Consider the following 25,301-nt stretch of genomic DNA (forward strand, 5'->3'; position numbering starts at 1 on the left):
CACCCGGAGAAAACACACACAGACATGTGGAGAACATGCAGACTCTGGACAGACAGTGACCCAGCCGGGAATCGAACCTGGGACCCTGGAGCTGTGAAGCAACGGTGCTAACCGCTGTGCTACAACACCCATTCCATGCCTCAAAAGCTGGCACGTTGCTGTCAAATATCAGTGAATGACATATTGCTCGAAGGAGTATGTTGAATTCTGGTGATTGCTGTTTGGACCTGACTAAAGCAGAAGTCTTTCAATGATTATAGGTGTGCCATAAATGCTGTTCCAAGTTTCAAAATCACTGACTTTGAGCATGTGCCACATATATTCAAAATGCACTTTATCTTATTTCAGAAAACAATAAAATAGTTGTTTGAATTTTCATAGCCCAACTTAGTCATGTTGAATGGCAAGACAGTTGTTTAGTACAACACGGGAGCAGTCAAGTTGTTAATCTCGAACAAGTACTTTGAGAAAGTGCCTGCATGAGAATGTGTGTCACCCAACCGCTGGTTACTGAGTGGCAGAGGCAATCGGTTAGATCGTGGCTTTGTAAAACAAGTACCAGTGCGTCAGCAGTCTGATTAACTCCATATTTATTTCCACTGACTTCAATGCAAATAACAATAAGGAGAGATGTATAATGAGCAGCTGTCCCATATCATTGCTTAAAGTCAAGATCAATGGTTCTTAGGAAATCATCCCTCCCATGATCGAACATTGGTAAATTTTACAGACCCACACTGCAAAATGAGGTTTTGGACAACTTCCGTTTTCATTGATTAATCTGCCTGAAGGCAAGTCTGACATACAGTGCCGCAATATCTGCCACATGTGGGGCAAGGGAGCTGGTCCCACATCCACCCCAGCCAAAGTAGATATCGAGCCCCATGTGTTAGTACCAGTCTGATCCATACCAGCTGTACAGCCAACTGGCATTTGGCAACATGCTCTTTTAATGTGTGTATTGCAGTCTCGAGCTCAAATTGGTGATGGCAAAGGCTCCAATTGTCTTTCCATCTCATGGCTGACGAAGAATTGTTCCCACTCTTACTGCCTGCCATTGACATATATTGGAAGGGTTTGCAGGTTCATACTCAACCTCTTTGGCCTCATTATGAATGAACCTTCCTTGGCCACCAGGCCCTTGAGATCGACGTGAACCCAGAACTTCTCTGGCTCTGAAGCAGGTTCACTACCCATTGCTCCACAAGAACTCAGTTGTTGAACAATTAAAAAGGGGGAAGTAATTAACTTTGTTCATAAATATACGATGTAAATAATATGTATGAATATATAAAAGTCGAGCATTTCAATGGTTTAATTGAGCAAAACCTGCAGAAAGTAATTATATTGCTATTGATTTCATTAGTGCCAGTCTGATGCAACAGCAATGACTGGTTTCCTGCACATTTCATAGAAACAGTGATGGCTATAGATAATTTACATTTCTTTTGTAAGACTGTGGATACCAAGAATAGTGGGTAGCAGTTTATTGAAGGACCACAGAGCCTGATGTAAAGATTAACGGCCCGATACTTCTCACCATGTGGTGCAGAATCAATATGGGTACAACTGGTTTTAGTTCACTCCCTGTTCACTTATATTTTTCTTCCCCTCTCCATGCACACGGGTAGCTCTTCGGTACTTCCTCAGTTCTCATCAACGGAGGTAATGCAAGGGCCATTCGTAGCTTCATTGACGTGTGGGATTGTGTACTTGCCTACATATTTGAGTTTTAACAGATGGGGTGGCGAAGAGGGTGAGGTATTATGCGAGGAGTGTTGAAGGAAGCCTCAAGTGTCCTTGACAACACTCAAAATCATCTCATTTGCAGTGAGCTCCACTGCCATGATGAAATTTTCTTCGTACTTTGCCACGGTTTCACGATTTATTTTCAGCCAGATAACACAAATGATGCAATCAACCTGATACTGGCAATTTTGGAATGATGTTTAACTAGCCCACAGCATTCAGAATTATAGGTTCATAGATAGCACATGGGTGTAACATCAATGCCACTTCCTTTTGTAATGTTTAGTGCAATTCAACAGTGTGAGGTGTTTAATTTCACACTTCATCTTAGAACATAGAACATAGAACAGTACAGCACAGAACAGGCCCTTCGGCCCTCGATGTTGTGCCGAGCAATGATCACCCTACTCAAACCCACGTATCCACCCTACACCCGTAACCCAACAACCCCCCCCCCCCCCCACCCTTTAACCTTACTTTTTCAGACACTATGGGCAATTTAGCATGGCCAATCCACCTAACCCGCACATCTTTGGACTGTGGGAGGAAACCGGAGCACCCGGAGGAAACCCACGCACACACGGAGAGGACGTGCAGACTCCGCACAGACAGTGACCCAGCCGGGAACCGAACCTGGGACCCTGGAGCTGTGAAGCATGCTAACCACCATGCTACCATGCTGCCCCATCTTAAACTTGTTAAACCTTCAGCTGCAATTTTCCATTCTTTTAGCCGCAGTCTGGTTGTAAAATTACAAGCCAGGGGAAGCAGAAATGGGGAATCACAACCATTATACATTCACTTGAACTGGTAAAAGGCAGCTGGCATGATTTGCACATGGTGGTCTTATATTTCTGGTCAATTATTCAGGACCCAGCTAAAATTTTCTTCTATGTGACAGATCGTTCAACCAATTATTTGCTTTATTCAGTACAAGACTATAGAAAAAATGAATTATTGTACTTGTTAAAATAAACTAAATGAAAGGTCAATGATTTATGTTAGTAAAAACATTTAAATAGTTTAAAAGTGCTTAATTTAAACAATTCCTTTTCTCTTTCAATTTCTTCTCTCTGCTTCTGGAGTTATTAACTGTATTGTTTATGGTTCCATGGCAGTTGCGACCAACATACCCTGCTGTCCCTGCACCTTCTCACCCCTGCTGTGCCCCTCCCCCCACCCACACTCCACTACCATCTGCCCTCTCCCACACGCTTCAAAGTGACTCTTCCCCACTATGCTCAGTTTTCCAGGTTAAATCAAATGGAAAGTTAAACAGTTTCAAAGTAGTTAAGCGCATCTCACTGTTTGATGTCTGGAAATGTAACAGAACCATCCAGAAAGCTTTCATTCTCCTGCCTTTTTAAAGAAAGAATTGTGATGTGAATGTTTTGGCCTCCATCATTCTATAGTGAATATATTTTGTGGAGATTTATTCTGGACTAGTGAAAGATGAAAATGGAGCATTTGCAGCTACACAACAATCTATGGAGCAGTGCTTAAATTAAAACTTTTTAAAATGATCAACATTATTTTGTCAAAAGTAATTAGATTTAGAAAACGTATGTAGAAACATATGATTTCTTTTAATAATAGTAAAAGTGACCGAATTTCATACTATTTTTAGGCTGCTTAAACGAAGGCTTTTGCTTGACTTTTAGCCCTGTTAAAATCCAATTACAATTGACTGTTGATACTTTTCTTTGAGAAATTAATAATGTATTTGCAAAAATGAAATATGTGGAACCATATTGATGAGTATTAATACCATTTCCCGCCATTAAGATAGAAAAATCAAAAATATTGTAAATCAGGTTGGTGAGGTTTCACCTTTTGAACCAGTACAATCATTGGCTTAGATCATAGACTGCTGTTTTGAAAGTTTTCTCACGGAAAGCTGTAATGTGCTTATTCAGAGTGCAGTTTCCAATAAGTACACATTCACAGGATAAAACTGCTCAAATTGTGATGGTTATTTATTTTTAAATTTTTAAGTTTTGCCAGTGAGTGTCATGGGCTAGTGTGGTGAATGTAACATGGTAATTCATACTGTATCTTTGTAAGTGCAGTAGCGTTACCCGACCACTAGGGGGAGTAGCTCTGGGAATGCTCAGGAGCTTGCACAGGGCTCCACCCTTGGCTCCGCAAATGACTCCTCCCCCTTGTGCTGCTGTATAAATACCCTTGTCCAGAGTCAGCCTGCAGTTCACTGAGAGTTCATCAACGGGTAACAGGCTGGCTCTGTAGTAAGTAGATTAAAGCCTATATTCATATCGGAAACACGTGTCTGGTGAAATGATGGTTCCATCAGCTAGTTAACTGCAGGGGCGCGATGTCAGCCAAGCCCAATTCTAACCAGATTTCCAGAAGGAACAGCTGGATAGCAATTGGAAGAGGGAATCCTTTTTTTTAAACAAAAAAAAACTTTCATGAAAAAACATTCTTCAAAATATTCTTTTAAAACAAAGGATATTAAGCAATAATAGATGTCAGTTGAAACAGATTATGCAGACATAATGTAAAGTGTACATTTTGTTTCCTTTTTTAAAGCAGTTTTCGCCTCTCTGCCTGCATGCCACACTGCCGCTGAATGGGTACAACGGCGCTTCCTGGGGTCGAGAGGGAATGTGGGATGGTCACCAACCTTCCCGGCCCCCAGCCTCGGAGTCCCGAGCTTTCTGGACAGGAGGCACATGTGCATGCCACATCAGTCCGCCTCCTCTACCCCACCCCCTGCACTCATACTGGAGCAAACGTCTCTTCCCAACTCCACTCGTAACACCACCTCCCTCTCCCCTCCCCTGTACTAGGTGGAAGAGGGAATCCTGAACCATTTCCCTTCTAACACCCAAGGGTGTACAATCATTTATACCTGGACACTGGCCTGGTTGAGGACAGATCACTCCATGGCTGCTTTTCCCCAATACCTCCTGAGTATGTCTGGGGGCATCCTCCCCTTTCCGGACAGGGTCCTACTCTCCTCTCGTCAAGTCTCATAACAAGACCTCCAATACATTGTTAGAAACCTTGGTGTTTGTCCTGTTCCATGCCCAACCATTCCTTAAAGTTCCAATGTATATATTCAACTCCATCTATTTCTTGCCGCCACAATGCATCACCATTTTAAGAAGTGCAAGCTGCCTTTAAGCAGCGTGAACCATGTGCAATATTAGGCCCTCGCCGATGCTTTCAATTACTGAAAAGAACAGCCAGACACATCAATCATTTAAAACAGGAAGAAGCTCCAGTTAACACAGAATACTAGAATCCCTACATTGCATTGAGTCTGCTCAACACTTTGAAAAACCACCCTCCCTAGGCTCAATCCCCCTCCCTGTAAACCCACACTAAGGGTCAATTTGTCATGTCTAATCCACCTAGCCTGCACATCTTTGGAATGTGGGAAGAAATCGGAGTCCCGGAGGAAACAAACGCAGAAACGGGGAGAATGTTGCTGCCGATAGCACAATTAACAGGCACACGTAAACTTCAAAATGGAATCCCCACTTCTGTTGTTTTACTTGACAGGCAAAAGAGTTTTAAGACATTCTTAAAGGGAAAGAGCATTTACGACTTTCTTTTCTCCATTTCCTCCCCTCAAGGTGCCGTGGCAAAGTTCTATAGAGACCAGCAATCGCACAAAACCCAGCCGGTCTACAGTCTGTAGAAGGATCATTTAGATCCGAGAAGCTAACCATGTTTCTCGCAGCAACAGATGCTGCCAGACCTGCTGAGTTTATCCAACAATTTCTGTTTTATTTCTGATTTCCAGCATCTGCAGTACTTTTATTAGAGATGCATTTATGATGCATTGGGATGTGTATGAAGTGGCAGGTATAGTAAAAACACATTGACTTCCTGCATTCATTTTGACGTCAATGTTAATGATTACTGCACTGCATACATGCACATATTTCCACCGCTAATTATCTGATGAACTGGTTATTTTACTCAGGAACTCTAAACCACAGCCATCCCAACAATCCGAAAGGCCAACTGGACTGACAGGTACACATATATTATGTATACATAAAGGAACATTCAATGTTCAGTTAATTTTAGTCTGTAATGCCCAATTTGAAAAAAAAAAGCACTTCAGTGGCAGAAAGACACTTGACCTAGATGAGCAATTGGACACTCTTAAAATTACTGCGGCCACAAAAAAAACTACCATTTAGAATTCATTCAATTTTGACAGGTTTATTGGGTAAGACACAAAGAAGCAGGATGTTAGTGTGGGACTTTCACATTTCAGGATTTCAAACTTTCAGAAGAAAAATGAAATGACCTTGGACTTTAACTATAACTAATTTTGCGAGGGAATAGGACACGGTTACAAATCTGGGGCGGGATTCTCCGACCCCCCCGCCGGGTTGGAGAATCGCCGGGGGCCAGCGTCAATCCCGCCCCCGCCGTGTCCCGAAGTCTCCGGCACCGGAGATTCGGCAGGGGCGGGAATCGCGCCGCGCCATCGCCGCTGCCATGCTGGTCCCGCCGACGTGGATCAAACACCTACTTTACCGGCGGGACCAGGCGGCGCGAAGGGGCTCCGGGGCCCTGGGGGGGGGGGGGCAGGTCGATCTGGCCCCGGGGGGTGCCCCCACGGTGGCCTGGCCCGCGATCGGGGCCCACCGATCGGCAGGCAGGTGTGTGCCATGGCGGCACTCTTTTCCTTCTGCCTTCGCCATGGTCTTCACGATGGCGGAGGCGGAAGTGACTCCCTCCCCTACGTATGCGCGGGGTTGACGTCAGCAGCCGCTGACGCTCCGGCGCATGCGCGAACTTCCGCCGGCCATTGAAGTCCCTTCAGCACCAGCTGGCGTGGTGCCAAAGGCCGTTCCTGCCAGCCGATGAAGCGCCAATCACTCCAGTGCTGGCCTAGCCCTTCAATGTTAGTGCTTGGCCCCTAAAGGTGCGGAGACATCCGCACCTTTGGGGCGGCCCGACGCCGGAGTGGTTCACGCCACTCCATCACGCCGGGACCCCCCACCCCGCTGGGTAGGGGAGAATCCCGGCCTTGATTACCATAACCCCCACATGGACCACGGGGAATCCATCATTGATCTCCCCGTGGGACCCGTGGAGTACGAGTTTCCAGGGGACGGCGGCCAACCACCTGGTGCTCATTATGAGCTAACATAAAAGCAGGCCCAATGGGGCAGCACGGTAGCATTGTGGATAGCACAATTGCTTCACAGCTCCAGTGTCCTAGGTTCGATTCCGGCTTGGGTCACTGTCTGTACGGAGTCTGCACATCCTCCCCGTGTGTGCGTGGGTTTCCTCCGGGTGCTCCGGTTTCCTCCCACAGTCCAAAGATGTGCAGGTTAGGTGGATTGGCCATGATAAATTGCCCTTAGTGTCCAAAATTGCCCTTCGTGTTGGGTGGGGTTACTGGGTTATGGGGATAGGGTGGAGGTGTTGACCTTGGGTAGGGTGCTCTTTCCAAGAGCTGGTGCAGACTCGATGGGCCGAATGGCCTCCTTCTGCACTGTAAATTCTATGATCTATGAAAACTGGGCCTGGTGTGGTTAGCCCTCGCAGCTAGGATTGCACTGGGAGCGATATGCTGTGTTATGCAGACCTTTGTAAATAGTGCAACTAAATCTCTGTTCGTTTACCGCCAGCCACCTCTGAGTTATTAAACTGATCATGAACAAAAGTTACTTTCCATGGTGAGGATCAATAAACAAGATCAAAGTGTTTCGGCAGGATGCCAACGTTAATGCCCCTTGTCTAGAAAAACGAGACGAGCAGAAAGTTAGATTTTCTGTAAGCCATTGGCTGCCAACCAATGTGAATCTGCCACTAAATTAGAATCACATCCTGGTTCCAGTAACTTCCTCTTTCTTACATGCTGCAATAATACATTCAACATGCAAGTACACATAAAATACAACACACAATCAGCACAACACATCAGGTTAGTGTTTATCATCTGCACCAACAGTAGTCCTTAACCTCTATGGTCACACTGTTGCTTTGCACCTTTTCTTCAGCTACATATCTAATCTATTCAGAGTTGACGTGGGCCTGAATTTTCACCAAGATGGAGAGCATCTGAAAATGGTGGAATTGGCGAAAATCCTAAATCCTGCCCCTGAATATGGCACTTCCTTTTTTTTAAATGTTCTTATTGAAGTTTTCACATTTTATACACTATACATTTGGTAAGGATAAATAATAATAAAAATCTTTCTTAATGTCACAAGTCGGCTTACATTAACACTGCAACAAAACTACCGTGAAAATCCCCTCGTCGCCACAGTCCAGCAGCTGTTCGGGTACACTGAGGGAGAATTCAGAATGTCCAATTCACCTAACAAGCATGTCTTTCGGGACTTGTGGGAGGAAACCGGAGCACCCAGAGGAAACCCATGCAGATACGGGAGAACATGCAGACTCCGCACAGACAGTGACCCAAGCCGGGAATCAAACCCGAGTCCCAGACGTTGTGTTACCTTACCACCCATAAATATACCGGTTACAACGCACATGTCATTTTCCTCTGTGTCGATTCCCCCCTCCCCTCCCCCCCCATGAACCCCACCCTCTTCAATTGTTGTTTCAGGGTCCTTTCCTGTGTCCCTCACTGCACAATGGGCAGTTATCTGCTATTTACCTGTGGGTGGTGCCCTCCCTTTCTCTCCCCCATTGTGTCATTTGGCCTTCCCCCTTTTCTTCTCCCCACTATTCTCGGCCTTTCCTCGGTGGTTCCTTTTGTTATGGCCATGTTCTAGGCCCCCTGGCCTCTGTATCGGCTGTTTTCTGGTTACCCCTCCCTTTTCCCTCCTTCCCCCGCCTCCTTTTCCTGTCTGCTCCCTGTGGTCCCATTGGTTCCCATGCTTCCACCCAATCCCGTTCTATTGGCTTCGAACAGGTCCTGGAACATGTTTGTGAATAGCCTCCACGTTTGGACTTTAACTATAACCAATTTTGCGAGAAGGTTGTCCTTGCATGGTGAACTTGATCTTCTCCAGATAGAGAAACTCCGACTGGTCGGCCAGCCAGTCTCCAGCTGTGGGTGGTGCTGCCGATTGTCAGCCAAACAGGATTCTCCAGTGGTGGTTAGAGAAGCAAAGGCAAGCGTATCGGCCCTCTGCCCCATGAATAGTTCAGGCTGGTTCGATACCACGAAGACTGCCACGCCTAGGCACGGCTCCACCCTCACACCCAGAACCTTGGACATTGCCTCAAGGAAGGCTGTCCAGAACCCCACTTTTCTGAAACATGCCCAGAACATGTGGGTGTGGTTGGCTGGGCCTCCCTGGCACCATTCACATTTGTCCTCCACCTCCGGGAAGAAGCTGCTCATTCGGGTTCTTGTCAGGTGTGCTCTGTGCACCACTTTCAGCTGCATGAGGCTTAGCCTTGCACAGGAGGAGTTGAGCCTGTATAGTGCTTCGCTTAGTGAGCGGGGCCCAGAGGGTGGTTCCTGTACAGGAGGACTCCTCCATCCTCACCCATTCTGTGTCTGGATCCTTCACCCATCCCCTTACTCTTTCCACCGTGGCTGTCCAGTGGTAGTATTGCAAGTTTGGGAGGGCCAGGACCCCCATATTTCTTCTTCTTTATAGTACTATTTTGGGGATTGTTGGATTTCTCCCCCCCCCCACTGCCCCACTAAAGCACCATAATCATCTTGTCTATTGAATGGAAGAGGGCCTTGGGGATGTAGGTCAGTATGGATCTGAACAGGAAGAGGAACCTGGGCAGTACGTTCATCTTGATCATCTGCATCCTTCCCAACAGGGAGAGTAGAAGTGTGCCCCAACCCAGTAGGTTACATCCTCCTTCAGGCTGGTTAGGTTCCACTTGCGGATCCGTGTCCAGTCGTGTGCAATCTGGTTCCCCAGGTAGCGGAATTTGCTTCGGGCTACTTTATATGGTAGACCAGCTTTGCCCCTCCCCCTTTCGTGTTCACCAGGAATACTTTGCTTTTGCCCAGGTTTAGTTTGTAGCCCGAGAAGGTTCCGAACTCTCCTGGGAGCTTCGTGGTTTCTTTCATGCCGCTTGGGGAACGAGATGTGGAGGAGCAAGTCATCCTCAGAGAGGACTACTCTGTGTTCCCGGCCTCCTATTCGGACTCCCTTCCAGCCTTTCGCTGCTCTCAGGGTGATCGTCAGCAGCTCGATGGCTAGGGCAAACAAGAGCGGGGTCACTGGGCATTCCTGCCTTGTGCCTGTGTGTAGCTGGAAGTATTCAGAGCTGGTGGAGTTGGTCTGTAAGCTCGCCTTGGGGGCATTGTATAGGAGCTTCACCCATGAGGTGAACCCTGCCCCTAGCTCAAACCTCTCTCGCACCTCAACTTCAGATTTTTATGGATACCTTCATGCAGACACAGTTCATGGAGGTAGCTGGCTATTTAAATCATACCTCCACTCAATTCTGATTTTTGCATCTCTGTAGTCTGAAAACTGAAGTGTGCAAATTACAAGATAAGAGCGGGTCTGAACTTGGTGGATTTGTTTGGATAGGCAGATGGGGGAGATAAGTTGCACTTTGAGTGCGTAGGCAATACTGGACAGATGCAGTATGATGGAACCATCAATTCAGCGAACACGTGTAGTTGGATCTGAACAGAGGCTTTAATACACTTACAATAGAGCCAGCCTATTCGTCGTTGAACTTCAGGTGAACTGGCAGGCTGGCTCTAAGGCACTGATCTTTATACATCGGTCCAGGGGGAGGAGTCCTGGGCGGAGCCAAGGGAGGAGCCCAGTACAAACCCTCGCGTACTCCCAGAGCGACTACCCCTGGTGGTCGGATGGTGCAACTGCACTTACAATGGGTAGATAATGAACATATATACATGGAGTGATATTGGCAACTATATATAGTGTGAATCACATTCACCACACAGTATAACATGGATGAGTGTCAAGTTATCCACTTCAGGAGAAAAACTGAATGTCAGAATATTATTTAAATGGTAATAGATTGGGAAATGTTGACATACAAAGGGAACCTGGGTGTTCTTGTACACCAGTCACTGAAAGCAAGCCTGCAGGTGCAGCAAGCAGTTAGGAATTTAATAATATGTTGGCCTTCCTTGCAAGAGAGATGGAGTACAGTAGTAAGGATGTCTTACTTCTACTGTACAGGGCCTTTGTGAGACCATACCTGGAGTATTGTGTGCAGTTTTGATCTCCTTATCTAAGAAAGGATATACTGGCCATAGAGCTCCCTAGTGCAGTGAAGGTTTACTAGACTGATTCCTGGGAAAGCAGGATTGTTGTTAAAGACCCCAAGGCCTATGTGTAGAGCACGGGAGTATGGTGTTGAGATGGGGAATCAGCCATGATCGTATTGAATGGTGGAGCAAGATCAAAGGTCCAGGTGACCTACTCCTGTAATGTAAAAGCTACCATGGTACTATTACAAAGAAGAACAGAGAAGTTATCTCCAGTGCCCTGGTCCCAAATTTAATTCCTCATTCAACATGACAGAGAGCAGATTATCTGGTCATTTGTCACATTGCTGCTTCTGTGCATGTACTGAGTGCAAATTAGCAGCTACCTTCCCACCTTTACAACAGTGACCACACTACTGTAATGCTCTTGGTGACATCCATTGGCGATGAAAGGCGCTATATAAATACAAGCCTGTCTTTCTTCTCTCATTCTAGACTCTCCACCAGTGAAATAGTTTATTTCTACGTGTCTGATCCCTCCATCGTTTGAAACGTCACTATCAGGTAATCTTTTCTGTTAGAATGAAAGTATTTGTTGATGCCAGACAACAACTCGGTGATTTGGAACTGTATCCTCATCTCAACTTTCCTCCGATTGTGTAAAGACCAACTCTGAACACAGTGGTCTTACAGAGGTTTTATATAGATTTACTATCATTTCTCAACCTTCATGTTCTATACCTCTTCCAATAAATCAAACCATTATGCATTTTTTAAATAGTCTTTTCAACCAGCTGCTAGTTTTAACGTTTTGTGAATTGGATTTCCAAATCCCTCTGCTCATCATCATAACCAAACCTTCCCTTCAAAATACAGTTACTTTTATATTTTTGGATCAAAATGTGTCATCTCATGTTTGCTGACATTAAATTCCATCTGTTTCTTGCTAGCCTGCCCAACCTTCGATCTCAATATCCATCTTGCCTTCAAGCATTTAATCAGCTTCCCATTCTGGTATGGTCTGCAAATCCAGACAACACTTCCTTTATTCGTTCATCGGATCTGGGCTTCGCTGCCTGGGCCAGCATTTGTTGCCCATCCCTGAGGACATTTAAGAGTCAACCAAATTGCGGTCTGGGATCACATGTAGGACAGACCAGGTAAGGATGACAGATTTCCTTCCCTAAAGGATAGTAATGAACCAGATGGGTTTTTACAACAATCGATAATGGTTTTATGGTCATCATATGGTCAGTCCCCCCAAGGTCAATATCCAAATCATTGAAGGACACAGTGCAAAAAGTCGAACCAGATCAGAGGGGGAGACAGTGGGCAACCTGGCATTGTCACTGAATCAGTTACAATTCAGAGACCATGGGGTACTGCCCGAGGGGCACAGCTTCGAATCTCACCGCAGTAGGTTGTGAAATTTGAATTCAATAAAAATCTGTAATTAAGAGTCTAATGATGACCATGAGACCACTGTCAATTGTCTTAAAAACTCATCAGGTTGCCCTTTAGGGATGGAAATCTACCACCCTTGCCTGGTCAGGCCTACATGTGACTCCAGACCCACAGCAATTCAATTGACTCAGAAATGGCCTCGCAAGTCACTCAGTTCAAGGGCAATTAGGGATGGGTAGAAAATGCAGGCCCAGCCGGTGAAACCCACACCCCATGAATGAATAGAAATTGAAAAGTTATTTTGCAGATAATTAACATATTTGAATAACTTTACACAAACGCCCGTAACCAGAGTGGGAAAATAGTGAGTGACCCGGAAGTATGCTGAATCTGAAAACTTATTGACAAACAAATAGGAAGCCCATATTACACAAATTAACAATTGAAATGTATATCTCAATATTATTCTGTACTGCCAATTTGCTTCAATTTATTAAATCTAAATGAAAGGGCTTTATTGCACTGCTTTTGGAGAAACGTTAATGAATACGTTCAGACCTGTCGTCATATTACTTCCCATTTACAGCACGCTCATGCCGGGCATCATTTGATAAAGTGATAAGCTGTTCATTTAACTTTTACTTTATCTTGTAGTTGACTTTCACAGCAAATGTCAACATTCAATAGCTAACCGATACAGATCATCACCTTTCAGCTAATGACTTACTGTAAAAAAAACTGCAGCAACAGCACAACAGCGTTCTTGACTTGAGTCTTTGCTTATGGCTTGGCAGTTATTCATACGTTGTAACCAAGTGCGACTCTTGGATGTGAGCTGCGGTGTTGCCTGGTGCTCTTATATATGAAATGGTGTTGTGTGGGAGGGCTATGGGGGAAAACAAGTGGCCAAGCTGTGACTCAGTTACAAATAAACGCCTAGTTGCAAAGAGCTGCATAAAGTGGCCTGTATCCAGTATGTGTCTGAGGCTTACTCCTGCTGCCTCTTCAATTGGATCTGCTTCCATATTCTGGTTTGAGTGGATTTCAAGGCCCTGTAATAATAATAATAATCGCTTATTGTCACAAGTAAGCTTCAATGAAGTTACTATGAAAAGCCCCTAGCCTTGTACAGGCCTTGTACAAGCAAGACCACCCAATGTCATTGAATCATGAATAGAACCCCTACAGCCTACAGTGCAGACAGAGGCAATTTGGCCCATCGAGTCTGCACCAACTCTTCAAACACCCACCCTACCCAGGCCCAATCCCCCCGCCCTGTAACCCCACCTTAAGGGGCAATTTAGCATGGCCAATTACTTAACCTACACATCTTTGGACTGTGGGAGTAAACCGGAGCACCCGGAGGAAACCCACGCAGACGCGGGAGAACGTGCAAACTCCACACAGTTACCCAATGCCAGAATTGAACCCAGGTCCCTGGCGCTGTGAGGCAGCAGTGCTAACCACTGTGCCGCCGTGATTTTATATTTCCTGTGGTGTTTCTGTAGGACAATTTTCAGGAGGCTGTTGTGATGTTGACACTGTGGGATGGATTCTAACTCCAATCTCACCCAGCACGAAGCTCATTTAACCGGTGTTAAATGGACAGGCAGCTGATCCATCAGCCCAACATCAGCTTCTGTAAATATGCAGATGAAGGTCCATTGTGTCACTAACTGTAATTTTAACTCTGGTCTGAGCAAAATAGGTGCTGAAGCTTGGGGAGGGTTGTTAAGAAGAGGAGTGAAAGAAAAACAAATGTAATTCAAGGTAAATTTTTGAAAACTTTCCTCTGTTAGGGCCAAGAGATGCTGGACTGACAAGTTGCCACACTTGAGGTTCTCCAAACTACTTCATTCGAATTTTGAAGCGAATGGGTCAGATATGACTTAACTCAAAACCCATTTACTGACACTGGGTTAAAAATCGGAATGTGATCATTAGAGGATGTGGTCGATTACGAAGCAAAAGAGGCCACGCATTTCACATTCAGGAGACCAGACCATTGAGATAGAAGTAGCTTTATTGCCATCACACATTTGCTAAAAATCCCATTTGGTGTCATTACTGGACAGGAAGATTCTAGAATGGCATCCTGGCTCAAAGGAATGTAACTTCTACTTTATTTCAAGAAACGTGGAGTATCAGAGTTACAAGACAGCTAATTTGACAAGAAAAAGAACATTTAATAATCATGAAGGGTGGAATTTTCCCATCTTTTTTTTCGTCTCCAGTTGCGCCCCTTCACACACACACCCATCACACCTCCACTGTGAGAGGGCAACACGGTAGCGCAGTGGTTAGCACAGTTGCTTAACAGCTCCAGGGTCCCAGGTTCGATTCCTGGCTTGGGTCACTGTCTGTGTGGAGTCTGCACGTTCTCTTCGTGTCTGTGTGGATTTCCTCCGGGTGCTCCGGTTTCCTCCCAGAGTCCAAAGATGTGCAGGTTAGGTGGATTGGCCATGCTAAAGTTGCCTTAGTGTCCAAAAAAGTGGGGAGGAGTTACTGGGTTACGGGGATAGGGTGGAGGTGTGGGCTTCTGTCGGATGCTCTTTCCAAGAGCCGGCGTAGACTCGATGGGCCGAATGGCCTCCTTCTACACTGTAAATTCTATGATTCTATAACACTTCACGGGTTCCCAACACTTGTCATGTACCCCCCCACTCCCCATGGTTCCATCAGTTAGAGACGGATTTAATAATCACTTATTGTCAGAAGTAGACTTCATTGAAGTGACTATGAAAAGGCCCTCGTCGCCACATTCCGGCGCCTGTTCTGGGAGGTCGGTACGGGAAATGAATCCGCGCTGCTGGCCTTGTTCTGCATTGCAAGCCAGCTGTTTAGCACAGTGGTTTAGCCCACTGTGCTAAACCAGCCCGATATGCAATGAAACACACTGTGCTGAGGCAAAGGACCCTGACCAACGGGGAGGCCCCGCGTCGGACCTGGTATCGTCAGCCTGCTATGGCTTGGGGACAGCTGGGCATCCAATCAGAGCCTGATTACTCTGCGTTTGCTGCTGATAGGCTCAAACAAATGAGTTTCAAACACCGGTAAAAGTAACAGTAGTTGGCAGCAGGTGTGCTGCGTGAGACCATGAGGCGAGGGGAAGGCATGACGTCAAACCGTGACGAGAGAAGCTGGTGAACTTTACATCAGCAGCGCAGATCCCCTCCCCCCCATTGCCCTTAATCCATGAGAGGAAAGGCCAAACAGGGTATGAGCAAGTTTGCACCAACTGCAGAGTGGAGCGGACTCCCCCAACTCCCCCCCCCCCCCCCCCCCCCCCCCCCCCCCCCCCCAGGCCAGCAACAGGTGCACGACGACACCCTGAAAAGCCATGAGGGGCTGAGCATTGTGTTTGCGCTAGCAGCACAGTAGGACACCCCCCCCCAGGCCAGCAACAGGCTTGCAACGACACCCCGAGGTGAGGGAGTGGCTTGGCGGCCATGGCGAAGACACGTTGATGAGGCAGGCTAACTTGAAGCTCTCAGGCGAGTGAGGTGAGTGAGAATAGGAGGGTGTGAGGAGTGAGGGGAGTCTGTGAGGGAATGGCGGAGGAGGGAAAGAGTGTGAGGTTGTGGGGGTAGGGAGAATGTGAGTGGGGTTGGGTTGCAGCCTTGCAGAGAGGGAGAGTGTTTGAGGGTCAGGTTGCATGGTTGCAAGGGCAGCACAGTAGCACAAGTGGATAGCACAATGGCTTCACAGCGCCAGGGTCCCAGGTTTGATTCCCTGCTGGGTCACTGTCTGTGCGGACTCTGCACATTCTCCCCGTGTCTGCGTGGGTTTCCTCCGGGTGCTCCAGTTTCCTCCCACAGTCCAAAGACATTAGGTGGATAGGCCATGATAAATTGCCCTTAATGTCCAAAAAAAGGTTAGGAGGGGTTATTGGGTTACGGGGATAGGGTGGAAGTGAGGGCTAAAATGGGTCGGTGCAGGCTCAATGGGCCGAATGGCCTCCTTCGGCACTGTACGTTCTATATTCTATGTTCTACTATCAATCTGGCTGTCAAAAACGCAGAAAATTGAGAAAGAGGCAAGAGGGCGAATCTAGGCTCTGAAATGATAACAGAACTACAAGATATTCTGTCGAAATGAGGAGAGAAACCTACCCTGAACACATTGCCATAACGCCAAAATCTGTTCCGCTGGGTATGATCGAATATTTTGCACTAAATAAACCAGAAAACAAAGGTATCATGGGAAATTTGAGAAAAAAGTTTGAGGTTGGAGGCGAAAGCTGGGTGGAAATCTTCATGAGTCCCATTTTCTGAGGGTGAAGAGAAATGGGATGATGGAAATTAGAAATTGGATGACTTATTTACCGAAACATCGGAGGCAGACAACTGTTATGTTTCCAAAATACTCCCTGACCGTATTAAAGGGAAACAGGTATTCACCGCTGGGTGCTCTAACTGGAGAGATGTTTGTTCAAAAATATAATTTGTCTGGAAGAATTGATTCTGTGTTAGCGATTCAGTGTGAAAAGGAGTGTTCTTATTGGAGGAAATGCTGAGATGTGTTGTAGCCACAGTCAAACTGCTGTCTTCTTTGGAACTACCTCTAAGAGTACATGATGAGTCATCATTGTCAAATTAAAGAGGTAATTTTTTAGCCTGCCTTGAATACCTCAGTGAATTTGACAAGCTTCTCAAAGAGCTGATGAAAAGTTATCAATATCGTCGCTTAAGGAGACCAACACTTTAACGCACCAAACCCACAATGAGTTAATCACTATAATGGTAGACCGTCTCAAAAACTAATTCACTAATGAAATATAAGGTTTCAAATATTATTCCGTAATAGTTGATTCAACAGCAGATGTGAATCATGTGGACCAAATAACATTACGATTATGTGACCAATGATGGTGAAGGTGTGGAGCGATTGATTTGTTTTGTCTAGCTATAATCCAACACTTCTGAGTGTCTGGAGACAACTATTTTGGAAATCACTGCAAATTAAGTTTGGACATCAAAAATTTTCTCGGGCAGAGCTCCGATAATGCTGCAAATATGGCAAGAAAATATTGAGGTTACAAGCAAGACTGAACAATTCAAGCCCCTGCGCTTTATTTATCCCATGTTCCAGTCGTTGCTTGATTTTAATCTGCAGAGCTGCAGCTGAATCCTGTGAGCGAGCTGCACATTTTTTTGACTTATGTATTTATGTATGACCTATGTTTTTTTTCTCATGTGTGGAATGATCTGTCTGGACTGTATTAAGAACAATACATTTCACTGTACTCAGGTACATGTGAGGATAAAACAAATCCAATCCAATCGGTGGAATAAGTTGCAATCACGTTTGGAGCAGTCAAAAGAAAACCACTTGACAGTCAAAATAATTTGTCACACTAGCTGTTCTGCTCGTGCAAATGCTGTTTTGGCTCTGAAACTTAACTTTGCTGATATAATGGAAACCTCATTAGACATAGCTGCAACAAATTCAGAAAAACCACATGTGAAAACCTAAGCAAAATCCTGAGCAGCGAAGTTTGAAAGGTACGATCTTGCTGTTGTTACTATTTTGTGGAACTATTTACTTCAATGAATTAACAGCATCAGCAAATTGCTGCACAATGTTGATACAAATTTATTGAACACTGCACAATTGTTAGCCTCAATTAAAGGTTTTGTTATGGAAGTTCAAAATGATTGTAGTTCAGTGGAAGCAGAGGCACTAACATTCACAAAAAAAAGTCCCTCTGATATATCTGATGAAATGGGTACTAGATGTATGAAGTCAGAGAAAACGAAATCAATTTAAAAGTGACAAAGAAGATCATCATTGAGACTGTCAATGTTGTTTGTGAAACAATAATGGTGCAATTGCAGGGTAAAAATGAATCTTTGAAGAAAACTGTTGATTTATTTTGTATGCGTTTAAACAGATATTTGGATGAGAATCCACAAAGCCACTGCAGTAAGAAATTAAGTGAATTCTACCAGGAGGGTACAGACACAAATCTTTTTGAACATGAAGTGAAATAATTAATTAATTTCAATATAATGATGAGCTCTGTGCTTCATGATCACCAGCTGATTTGTGTGGGATTGTTTGCAGTCAACCCTTCCAAATATGGAAACTATTCTGAAAATATTTTTAACAGTGCCTGTCACAAATGCTTCCAGTGAACGTCCTTTATCTGTATTGAAAAGAGTTATAAATTATTTGCGAAGTATGATGAGTCAGGAACATTTGGCAAATTCAGCAACATTGACAATTGAAAGTGTGTGTTTACAAGATTTTATCTGCAATGATATAACTGATGATTTTGTAAAGAACACGTTTATACCTTTTAGTCTATTTACCCAATTAGCTTTCATCATTTCTCTCCTCAATGGCAGCACGGTAGCATAGTGGTTAGCACAATTGCTTCACAGCTCCAGGGTCCCAGGTTCGATTCCCGGCTTGGGTCACTGTCTGTGCGGAGTCTGCACGTTCTCCCCGTGTGTGCATGGGTTTCCTCCGGGTGCTCCGGTTTCCTCCCACAGTCCAAAGATGTGCAGGTTAGGTGGATTGGCCATGCTAAATTGCCCTTAGTGTCCAAAATTGCTCTTAGTGTTGGGTGAGGTTACTGCGTTATGGGGATAGGGTAGGGGTGTGGGCTTGGGTAGGGTGCTCTTTCCAAGAGCCGGTGCAGACTCGATGGGCCGAATGGCCTCCTTCTGCACTGTAAATTCTATGATCTAATTCTATGATCGCGGAGCTTTACAGAGGCCGGCGCAGAGGGAAAGAGTGCCCCCACGGCACAGGCCCGCCCGCGGATCGGTGGGCACCAATCGTGGGCCAGGCCACCATGGCTCCCCTGGGGCCGGATCCCCCCGCGCCCCCAGAGGACTCCGCAGGCCGCTCTCAAAGACAGGTCCTGCCAGTATGGACCTGGTCTGCCACGCTGGCCGGACTGGCCGAAAACGGACGGCCGCACAGCCCATTGGGGCCCAGAGAATTGCTGGGGGGGGTGGGGGGGGGCACTGCCAAAGACTCCCGACCGGCGCAGCACCCCTGCGCAAAGACCGGCGCCAGAGAATTCAGCAGCTGGAGCAGCGGGGTGGGATTCACGCCACCCCCAGAGATTCTCCGACCCGGCGGGGAGTCGGAGAATCCAGCCCCCTATCTGTGAAGCTTCTCTTGTTGCCAGCTCCGCAGATGTGGCAAACTCCACAGCAGCTTTCAGAGTTAAATCACTTACAGTAAGCAGCTTCCTCTGAAGAGCATCACTGCACAGTCCACAAACTAGCCTACCATGAAGAGTATCATCAAGTATTGTACCAAATTCACAATATCTAGCTAATCTTCTTGAAGATGCTACAAACTGTAAAATACTTTCACCTTCTGACTACAGTGGTAGCACCAAAACCTTTCTGCATTTAATTTTTTATTTTTTTTTTCCTTTTTTAAAAAAAAATTTAGATTACCCAATTATTTTTTCCAATTAATGGGCAATTTAGCGTGGCCAATCCACCTACTCTGCACATTTTTGGGTTGTGGGGGCGAAACCCACGCAGACACGGGGAGAATGTGTAAACTCCACACGGACAGTGACCCAGAGCCGGGTTTGAACCTGGGACCTCAGCGCCGTGAGGCAGTTGTGCTAACCACTAGGCCACCGTGCTGCCCCTTTCTGCATTTAATAACGGTTTATGAGATAAATGTCCCTCTAAGTTTTTCATTAATTCACTGAAGGACTTATCTCCTTGATTTGCTGGGTGAACAAGATGATGTAGCAGCCTAAATTGTGTACGGCCAACTGAGTTGAGAAATGTTGCGACCTTTAGGTCCTGCAGTGTCTGATTAGCGATTGGAAACAATTGGAATCTTTCCTCATATTAATTTCATGTTGCATAAACTCATCAAATGCGTCCATGGCGCATATTTTTCTCACCATTTTTGGGTCCTGGCTTCTAGGGTATTCCTCCCTTCCCATTAATGAAGTAACGAGGGAGGGGTAATATGTATCCCAGAAGACATTCTTGCTGGTTCTGTATCACGTGATGTGTAGTGAGTCTTTGCGCGGGTTTTGGACAGATCTTCACCTTGATTGTATGAGCAACATCTCTCAGCCTGTTTTACAGGAATCCGGAGTGTGGGCACCTCCAGACCTTTATTCTTTGCGGCAACAAAGAAATATAACACCGGCCTTCTGTGGCAGGATTCTTGTTACCTCACCAGCAAGGGTCTGGAAAACCAGAAAACAAGATCTCCCTGGTGAGCGTTGTATTTTGTATGTATTTTGTATCTCGCTGTATTTTGCACCCATGTTGCCGTTCTCATTGACAGCTAACGTGGGCTGAAAATTGCTCCCGAAAAGTTTGATTATGATACAATAGTGCTTTACTCTCTCCTTAGCTTCACAAATTTATACAGTTTTCAAATATAACACCCCACTCTTAACGAAATGGTCAATGCCGTTCAACTGATGGTCCATTGATTTCTCTCACAATTCCCCTCAGATGATTGTCACATGTGGGTTTTCAAATTCCACTCCCAAAAAGCCACGCTTTAATCTTCTTTCAAATAATGCTTTCCATCAGCTGTTTGCATTACAAATCCACTATAGGTTTTCCAACTATCCTCTGAAACTAAGCATCTGTTCCACTTCTAACCATGTATTTCCACCTCGCCCTTCAGGTTTCCTTTATCTTGAAAGGCAAACGTGCATCCAAAATTCTACACAAACCCAGGTACTCAGTCCCCAACAGAATACTATTGATTCAACGACTGCAAATAAGGACACCGAACCTTATTGCTTCAGGCATGTGGCTTGTCTGCAGCCAACCCCATCAGCTCTTCTCTTCCCAGGCCTGACTTTGACTTCCATAAGTGGGATCCTGCTTTCTCAGGCAGGCAAGCTAAGAGCTGCCTTCTCTCTCACTACATAGCTCCAATTGCTATAAATCCAGCTAAAACTAAACGCAAAATGCCTTCCCAAATGAATGGTGCCCCTGGTTACTTTGCAATGAATTTCCACTTCTCCCAGCTTGTTTACTTTTCATGCTCTCGCCAAGTACAATAGAAGAACAGTTTGAGCTGACCAAAACCCCACACTTATCTCTGGCATGTATCTAATTATGGGTTTACATTTCCTTACAAAGCAACACTAAATTAATAATAATAATAATAATAATCAGTGTTATATTGAGTCACAAGTAGGCTTACATTAACATTGCAATGAAGTTACTGTGAAAATTCCCTCGTCGCCACACTCCGGCTACTGTTTGGTTACTGATGAGACAATCAATTCACGCGACACGTGGTTAGAAGTGAACAGTGGTTTTAATCGTTTTACAACAGAGCCTGCCTGTGACAAGATGAACTCCAGATGAACTGGCAGGCAGGCTCTCAGCATCAACCTTTATACTTCCGGTTCGGAAAGGAGCCGTGGGTGGAGCCCAGTACAAACTCCCGTACACTCCCAGTGCATCTCCCCCTAGTGGCAGAGCAGCGCAACTGCTCATGTGCCGAGTTTACAGAGACATAGTACAACATGTGTAATGCAGTGTGAATTATGCTACTGTGATTCACCACAGTTACACTGAATGAGAATTCAGAATGTCCAAATTAACTAACAAGCACATCATTCGGGACTTGTGGGAGGAAACCGGAGCACCTGGAGGAAACCTACGCAGACACAGGGAGAACGTGCAGACTCCACACAGACAGTGACCCAAGCCGGGAATCGAACCTGGGACCCTGGCGCTTAAAACTATACCTTATTTCTAATATTTAGCAATACGAATATAGCTCATCTAAAACTACCTCTGTTTTCCTGACACTAAACAATAGCATGCAAACTGGGTCGAGATTCTTATTCGTTTGTGATATTGTAACAATACAGGGAAATGATTTACGTTTATTATTTTCGGCAAAAGGATGGGAGTCCTCTAAAACAGGAGTTCTCAACCTTTTTTTAACCCATGGACCCCTTTTCCTCTTAATTTTTTTTTGTGGACCCCCATAGCCATTCCACAGAAAAAAAAGCTTCTTATATGCGTGGTAAACTAATCCTTATATTTTGTCCGATGACTAAAGTCCATCTACCTTACCGTGAGGGTTGGAAACGGATTAGCGGTATTTTCGTACGTTGCCAAACTTATTCTAATATGAAAAGTAATGAAAAAAACTTTTTACTGACTAAATTGAATTAAATTACTCTAAAAATAACCAATTCACATCAAATATACACAGTTTCTAGTGATTACTATGTTAAATCATTCATTAAACTTGTCAAGGAGAAACGATGGGTGATTTTCACCTCCGTTTGTTCTAGGTAACTTTAAATTTACGACACTGTCAAATGTAAAGTTTTTTTCTTCTACTTGATTGCCATAAAAAATTCATAGCTACATGAATATTTCTACTTTTAGTATTTTAATATGGCGTAGATTACTGTAAAAATTTAATCCTCAGTAATAACAATTGTTCTGAAGTAGAATTGCTCTATGGACCACTAAAATATCACCGTATTTTTTTGTGTGGACCCCTAGTAATGTTACATGGACCCCCAGGGTCCATGTGGACACCGGTTGAGAACCACTGCTCTAAAACAACAGATTTAGGTGCTTGATGGAAATCATGAATACTTGAAGTCATCCCTTTAGATGCATACCATTAACGCATAACAAAATTAGAGTTGAATATGCTCCTGTAGCTGAAAAGACAAAAATAAAACGGTACTTACAGCATAGGGTTTTTGTAATTATCTGTCATAATGCCAGCAAAGTCAACAAGTCTGTGCGAAAGAACCCCAGGAAATGCAGTTAACGGAATTGTCATTCAGCTGTGCAAGCAAGTACAGAATATAACAATTAATTAGCACTACAAGGCTTGGAATTGTACCTCACTGCAACCAACAAACTGCAAGGCTTATCATGGCCCTCATTCCTTTTCTTTCGAAAAATAGTGTAAACATGCCTCTTAATTGAAAGTCCCTCCGATCAAATATTTGCACTCATCTCTTCATGAGAACTGACACTTGCAAAGGTCCTACGATCATTTCATTCAAACAAGCCAGGCCAACTGAATCAAAGTCTGCCTTGTGCATCTGGGATTTTACCTGCGCTGCTCTTTGCAATCTGTGAGGACTGCAGTAGGATAAAGATCTGTCGAGACATAACTCAAGAGTTCCATACTATTTTGAAATGCAGCACCTGTATCAGATCTGTCCATTAAATGTCTAGTGTGTAATCAGCATTCATGTCTGCGACTGAAATTTGAATGTTGCAACTCCTGGTTTGTTAACTTTCTTGCTCATTGGATTCTTTCAAATGCAAAATACAAATCATAAAATATTTAAATTTCATGATCTGATCAATTGAGTATCTGTTTTAGTTTATTTCAGTAGGTCTAGTTGAATATACAGTTATATGAGGGTTAACAAAAGTATTTTTGTTAAAGCGTTAATGCAGCACAGTAATATCATAACTGTACTCTCAGCAGAGATTGATACAATACTGTAACACACATACATATGTGAGTGTTTTGATAGTGTTATTTGTTATTTCTGTGTCAATTAAACAATTGTTAAAATATCTCCATGGTTATAATTCTTGTAAAGATTCAACTTACTTTTGCGCCACCGACGTACCACATATTTTGAACCACTTACCTTTAACACTGGAAACCAAAATGTATCCATATTCGATTACGTTGTGACTGCAGAACAAAGTACTTAACTCGCGCCAAAAAGGGAAGTGATCCTCAACAAAGGAAATGGAAAACTCAACACAAGTTTAACTATAGCCACAATTCAAAATACTTCATTAAGTGTAAAGCACTTTGGAAAGTCCTCAACACTATATAAATATATGCTCTTTCATTCCTATTTCCTTATTTGGTTTCAAGAAGTCCTATGGAGGGTCAGCAAAATGAGACTGCTGGCTAAACGAGATGCCTGCACTCTACCAGAGGATTTACATCCGCTGTACCAGGATTTGGATTGTGTGGGTGCCTGCACCTTTTAATAATAATCTTTTTATTGTCACAAGTAGGCTTACATTGACACTGCAATGAAGTTACTGTGAAAAGCCCCGGGTCGCCACATTCCGGTGGCCTGTTCGTGCACACAGAGGGAGAATTCAGAATTCTCAGCTGGTGCGGGAGTACCAGAAGACTGACACAAATTGGAACCCCCCCCCAACTGTAACCAATTAGCACCAGATGGACACAGCAGCTGGATAACACATTGGCACAGAGTATGTGGATGTCCATCCACTTTCACGTTTAGTCATTCTCATTCCTGACATTTCTCAGTTTCTCATTGGAATGGTAATTCCTCACCATTTCCTCACAGTTTCCTCACCATTTCCATCTCCTAAAGGTAAGCTGTGTCGGACAGAACTTTGGTGTTGCATTTGACCTTGCATTGAGTTTCTGACCACCTATCCACACCATCACCATGATACTCGCCTCCACCTCTGTGACTCCAAGCTTCTCTCAGCTCATAAGCTGAAACTCTCATCCACGCCTCTGTTACCTTGAGGATTGACTATTCCTTGCTTTCCATGCCAGGCAGTCTCCTATTTCCCAGCCTAGAGTGATGGACTGGAGAGGGGGGTTAGTTCAAACAGCACTGTTTCCTTTTATCACATATACAAAAATGGAAGGTGTTTTATTTTAAAGAATAAGTGATGACGTATCCTTTTCCCAACCCGTCTATTATGTTCTGGTGCTTGGCGATCAGAATAAGTGCACTAGAGAAAGTCTACTTCTTGACTAGTTAAAGTGTTCTTGTTCGAAAATTCGAAAGTTAGATAACCATGAGAATATTTTCAAAAACTACCAACTATTACAAATAACATAAGAGCTACTACAAATTGTGACTATCCACTACGAAGACTATGCCCAGGCTCCCTGAGGTAACAGTGTCACGTGGTTGTTCCCAACTGCCACTTGCTGGATGGAGGTCTTGTCCATCACTATATTGCATGATTACTTATGCATATCATTGCACGCTCCATTCTTGTGTGATCCAGTTTTACTAATAATTCCACAGCAAACTCGAGTCGGGATTAAC

General features: G+C 44.5%; 1 protein-coding gene across 3 annotated transcripts in view; it reads right to left on the reverse strand.

Annotated features, from left to right (window-relative positions):
- LOC119955832 (cysteinyl leukotriene receptor 1) overlaps nucleotides 1-23,950 on the reverse strand; it is a 60,427-nt gene extending 36,477 nt beyond the window's left edge. For all 3 annotated transcript variants that reach the window (XR_005458536.1, XM_038782428.1, XM_038782427.1), the window contains exons 1-2: nucleotides 23,895-23,950; nucleotides 22,968-23,066 (exon numbers count right to left, since the gene is read on the reverse strand). The gene's annotated coding sequence lies outside the window, so the exon portion shown is untranslated. The remainder of the gene's footprint in view (nucleotides 1-22,967; nucleotides 23,067-23,894) is intronic.
- Between the last annotated feature and the right edge of the window lie 1,351 nt (nucleotides 23,951-25,301).

The sequence above is a fragment of the Scyliorhinus canicula genome, chromosome 21 (genome assembly GCF_902713615.1).
Source record: "Scyliorhinus canicula chromosome 21, sScyCan1.1, whole genome shotgun sequence".
NCBI lineage: Eukaryota > Metazoa > Chordata > Chondrichthyes > Carcharhiniformes > Scyliorhinidae > Scyliorhinus > Scyliorhinus canicula.